Source organism: Brassica oleracea, chromosome C2, assembly GCF_000695525.1.
Source record: "Brassica oleracea var. oleracea cultivar TO1000 chromosome C2, BOL, whole genome shotgun sequence".
In the NCBI taxonomy this organism is placed as follows: Eukaryota; Viridiplantae; Streptophyta; class Magnoliopsida; order Brassicales; family Brassicaceae; genus Brassica; species Brassica oleracea.
In genome coordinates, this window is record NC_027749.1 from 17,496,857 (window position 1) to 17,502,898 (window position 6,042).

Genomic DNA, 6,042 nt, shown 5'->3' on the forward strand with positions numbered 1-6,042 from the left:
GCCACCAGAATCCTGCTTGAAGAATTTTTGATACCGTTTTAAAGGTTGCAAAGTGCCCACCATAATCGGACCCATGGCATGGAATAGTATATCGTGTATTTTAGTATCGGCGATGCAACGTCTATACATCCCGTCAGAGCAGTGTTTGTAGAGATATGGTTCGTCCCAGTGATATATCCTAACTTCTCTTAGAAATTTCTTACTCGTGTACCCTCTCAACTCTTCGGGTTCTATGTCGGCAGTTAAATAGTTTACTATATCAGCGTACCAAGGTCTGTCCTTTGAACCTTGTCCGACTACATGCACTCCTTGATCCAGATTTTCATCCACGGGGGAATCATGGTCAGACCATAGCTTATTGTGCGCGACGTTAACCTTTATACCGAAGGTGAGGGTTTTGGGATTAGTCTCTTTGTTCAGAATATCTGTAGTATCGATCGACATACAATCGTTGTTGTCGATCGACCTGGAACTGTCGTAATCGATCGACATTGGATCGTCATGGATCGTCATCGTCGATCGACAGGTCCTCGGAAGTGAGACTTACATTCCCGATGAATGACTCCGTTTGGTAAACATTTTAATTCGGTAAGAAATCATCGATAGGGACGTCGTTTTCTATCCTTTTCCAGGAAAGATGGTCTGCAACTCCGTTTTCTACTCTTGTTTTATCTTTTATCTCGATGTCGAATTCTTGAAGTAGAAGGATCCATCGCAGGAGTCGCGGTTTTGCGTCTTCTTTTGCATTAAGTATTTAATTGCAGCATGGTCGGTGTGGACGATGACTCGCCAACCGACCAGGTATTGACGGAATTTTTCGAACGCATAAACCATGGCTAGCAGTTCTTTTTCTGTTGTTGCGTAATTTCTTTGTGCTTCGTCGAGAGTTCGACTGGCATAATCAACTGCATGTAGCTTTTTGTCTTTCCTCTGGTCTAGAACTGCTCCTACAGCGAAATCGCTCGCATCGCACATGATTTCGAAAGGAAGATTCCAGTCTGGTGCGTGTACGATGGGGGCAGTTATCAAGGCTTTCTTTATTTCCTGGAAATACTTTACGCATTCTGGTGAGAAGTCGAATTTAACTTCTTTACAGAGGAGGGAGGTGAGAGGTCTAGCGATTTTGCTAAAATCTTGTATGAATCTCCTGTAAAATCCGGCATGCCCGAGAAAACGCCTCACATCCTTTACGTTTGTGGGGGCCGGCAGGCCAGTCATTACCTCAATCTTCGCTCGATCTACTTCTATTCCAGCAGCAGACACTTCGTGTCCTAGGACGATTCCATCGTTAACCAACAAGTGGCATTTTTCCCAATTCAGAACGAGATTCTTTTCTTCGCATCTTGCCAAAACTTTGCATAGGTTATCGAGATAGTTGTTGAAACTGGATCCATATACTGAGAAATCTTCCATGAAGACTTCCATGAAGTCTTCTATCATATTAGTAAAGATCGACATCATGCATCGTTGGAAAGTGGCAGGAGCATTACAAAGACCAAATGGCATTCTGCAGTATGCGAATGTTCCGTAAGGGCATGTAAAGGTCGTATTTTCTTGATCGCCAGGATGTATAGGGATTTGAAAAAATCCAGAGTATCCGTCAAGAAAACAATAGTATTGGTGATTGGCCAATCTTTCCAACATTTGATCAATGAAAGGTAAAGGAAAGTGATCTTTTCTAGTAGCAGCGTTTAGCTTTCTATAATCGATACACATTCGAAATCCAGTGACGGTTCGCGTGGGAATGAGTTCGTCTTTGTCATTCTTCACCACAGTGATTCCGCCCTTTTTTGGTACAACATGCACGGGGCTAACCCAATTACTATCTGAAATCGGGTAAATGACTCCGGCATCTAGAAGTTTGATTATTTCTTTTTAACAACCTCTTTCAAGTTCAGATTTAGTCGCCTTTGGTGTTCTACTGACGATTTCGAATCGTCTTCCAGGTGAATCCGGTGCATGCACAGATCTGGAGAAATACCAGGAATGTCTTTGAGAGAGTACCAGATGGCCTTCTCGTATTTGCGTAGTTTATTTAATAACAATGCAAGTCCTCCGTTTGTGAGTTTGGTGTTCACGATTACTGGATATGAATCTTTATAGAGAAAGGCATATTTGAGTCCAGCGGGCAGCTGTTTTAACTCAATCTTCGGTGCTTTTTCGGGATCCCATTCCTTCGAGAAGGATGGTTGTCGATCGGCAGATTTTAGTAAGTATCTATCGACGTTGATTTCCGAAGCGTCATCCTCTATGTCATCAACGCTTGCTGTTTCCATGCTCACGTCCATTAATCGCGTGTATTCTTGAGCTCTACTATCGACACTGAAAGATTCCTCTTCATTAGTTATGAGTACTTTTTCCAAAGGATCGTCTGAGCATGAGTTTATGAAAGATCCTTCGGCCAATTCACTGATATTGTCCACGTAGGATGTCTGTTTATCGATCAAGGGTCATCTCATCAGGTTGTCCATGTCGAAATTCATTGGAATGTTTCCAATGTTTAGACATATCCTGCCCTCCTTGACATCGATTATCGCACCAGCAGTGGCTGGGAATGGTCTACCCAAAATAAGGGGGTCCTTTGGTTCATTTTGGTATTTCAGTACTACGAAATCCGTTGGGACGTGACAGCCATCAATCCTTATTGGCACGTCGTCAAGCACTCCCTCAGGTAATCTAACGGATCTATCAGCTAGAACCAAAGTTATTTTGGTAGGTTTGAACTTGTCGTATCCTAGGGATATTGTGAAAGAATGTGGCATGAGGTTCACGCTGGAACCTAGGCCACAAAGGGATCGAGGAAATTTTTTGTTTCGTATATTGCAATCCAAAACAAAACTGCCCGGAACAGGTCTCTTGATCGGGGTCTTTCCTTGGATTATTGCACTTACTTCCTCAGAAACCATCATGACGCTGCGCTCAGTGGCTGGAAAGCTGTTGGATACCATATCCTTTACGTATTTTTTTATTGAAGGCGATACTTTTATTGCATCACTCAATGGCATTTCCAACATGATCTTATCGAATGCTTTCTTGCAGATCGCTTTGTCTAGCTCTCGCTAAGTCTGAGTCTTGTTAGGAGGGAAGGGTGGTAGAGTCCTATACACTCTTTCAATTGCCGGTTCAGCAGGAGTTTGGAGTCGATCGACATTGTCTCCAGAGTGTCGATCGATATTCACCGTGGTTTGTCGATCGACACTTGTTCTTTCTTGTCGATCGATTTCGGCATCCTCTTCTATTTCTCCTTCTTCTTCCTCGAGTTCGATGGCCTCTTCCTCAGTGTTGGGCTTCCCTCTTTCTCGAGGTATTTCTGACTCGGTACAGGGATCATCGAGGTTTATAGGGTGTGACCTACTTTCACCGGTTTCCTCAACTACATCACGTTTCTCTGTGTTGTTGATTTCTATTGCTCTTGGGATGAGGCATTTTCCGCTTCTCAATAACACGGCATTAACTTGACGTTTTGGGTTCGCGTCAGTCCAACCAGGGAGACGTCATGTCTCTCTTTTGATGGCGGTTGCATTTTCCACGACCTGACTGTCCAGTCTCTTAGTTTGTACACCTAAAGTGTCGAACTTTCTCATCAGCTGATTGAAGAATATGTCTATCTTTCCGTTCAGGTCAGTGGCCAACTTGCGATTTCTCGTGAAAGCTTGGTTTAGCCTAGATTTTGCTCTGCCCTGGCGTGATCCAACAGTAGCATCGTAATTTTGGGTAAAGCTATCGGGGTTAGGATAATTATTTTTCAAGGTATGGCTATCTACGAAATCTATTTGCTGCCCTAGTTCACGTAATTTTGGGTAAAGTTAGGGTAATTATTTTCCAAAGTATGGCTGTCTACGAAATCTATTTGCTGCTCTAGTTCAGATAGGGTGTCATCATCAATTTGGTAAATCCCAAATTGGTTGTGTCCCTCAAGAGCGGGATGGGGCGAGTCTGGATGTTCTTTGATTTCGAGTAAAGGTGACTCATCAACTGGGTCAGCTTTTCTTCCTAACTCTACGTCCCTCATTTCGTAGGATCTACCCGTAGCTATATTTTTGATCAAACGCTTTGCTTCCTCAGGGTTTCTGGTACTGAAGTTCCCTTCACTGGCTGTGTCGAGCATGATCTGGTAATGAAGGTTAATACCTCTGTAACAGGTATTAATGAGTTGCGGCTCTGAATAGCCATGGTGGGGGCATTCAAGTTGGTAGCTCTTGAATCTTTCCCAGGCGTTTCTGAATGATTCCTGTAGATTTTCCTCCTTTCTCATGCCTCTCGCCTAGGACTCCTTATATACTGGCTCCTAGGTCAGTTTACGTTTTTCCTCTTCTGCCCTTAAGCCGCCATAGCATAAAAATGGAGATATTCCATTTTTTCCGATATTCATAATTATCTTCAAAATTTTGTATTTATCCGCGGAAACTTGACATTTATCTTTCCTCGCGAACCAAGCGTAAACCGTCATGCGGCTTACGGGCTGTTGGTTAAGAAATCATAGGTTGGGCCTCGAGTCATGTTTTAGGTTCCTTTGTGCCGTCTTCTGACTCGAAGCGTTTATTATGGCTTCTTTCGATAAAGAGTGAACTTTCCGTGGTTTTTACCGTAAAGTTTGATCAATGACTTAGAATGGCGGGACACATGTAATGGGTTCGCTACGGTCTTTTGGAGATAGCATCGAAGGGTAGACGAGAATGCATGGACTAATGTCGTATCGACGTTTCGGAAGAGCTCGGTCGCTACGTAGCGACCGAGCGAAACACGCGTTCGGTCGCTGCGTAGCTACCCTTTTCGAGCTCATGTCCGATGTCTCGTAAGGAAGAATCTATTTTGAAAAAGTATTTGTCAAAGAAGGTTTTTCGTTTTTTTCTTCTGGGATTTGGACGTTAACTTCGTCGTAACCATTTTCGACCCCAACAGTTAGCCCCCCAGTTCGTTAGGATCGTGGATTTCTAGTGAGATCCCATCGTGCTGTATGGCGATTTTGGATGAGATTGGTGTATTTGGGCGAAGTTCGTGTCCGAAAATCCGTAAGTAAATAGTAATTTCTCATGCCTATAAGAAGGGAGGTAGTTTCTTCTAAATCTTTACACTTACTCATTCTCATAGAGAGGTTTCTTGAAAAATTATTTCTTCTTTCTCTTTCTCTCTATCATTTCCTTCTTGATAGAAAAGAAAAACACGAAATGTCGAGTAAGAAGAGGAGTTCGAAGAAAGGGTCCGATGTGACCCAGCCGAGAACGAGGCATGGTGGGTGGCATGTTATGGTTCGATCACGCCTCCCAAAGAGAAATCATTCCCGGTCATGAACCATCGCCCGGTTGAGGAAGGTGCACCAAGTAGGAGTACTAGTGAATTCCTCGAGGTCATGCGGTCGTTCTACCATATTTCGGATGCGGTGGAGTTCAGGGTTCCTCGTCAAGGAGAACGCGCTAGTAGTCCCCCGGAGGGCTACTTTACTTGTTACGAAGCATTCGTAGTGCACAGTTGCGCTGTCGTTTGTGGTTCCCGATACCCGAAATTATCGTCCGTGTGTTGGATCGTTTGGGGGTGGCGATAAGCCAACTGAATCCTCTTGGCATCCAGCACCTCATTGGAGTCCTGATCCTGAGCATTGTCTCTCCCTCACCGTCAATCACTTCGAAGCACTTCTTCGGTTACACATCATCAAGGATACGGACACGTACAGGCTGCTTCCTCGGAACTTCATGTCAGTGGTAAAGGGGTTTACTTCTAACTTCAACTCGTGGAAGAAGTTTTTCTTCTTCGTTCGTGTAGACGCCGCGTCCGTTGAGGAGAGTTGTATCCCGTTGTTCCGGAGGTTACCGAACGATCGTCCCTTCATCAATCCTCTCGCTCTGTTTCCTGAGGACATTATTGCGGTGAGGGATCTGCTCAGGAACGGTCCTTTTTTCTGGACTTCCTTTACGCCGACGAGAGTTCGAAAGGCGCTGAGGTTTGTGCATCCTAGTCCTGCTTTGGGCGGAGAAACAAGGAGTGATTCCGAGCCTGATGACCAAGGTCCCGACGCTGCTCCCACAAGCGCGACGGGGCTGAATT

The 6,042-nt window shown here is 44.4% G+C and overlaps 1 pseudogene; it reads right to left on the reverse strand.

The window, feature by feature from the left end:
- Positions 1–6,042, reverse strand: part of LOC106323581 — a 109,078-nt pseudogene that overhangs the window by 78,227 nt on the left and 24,809 nt on the right.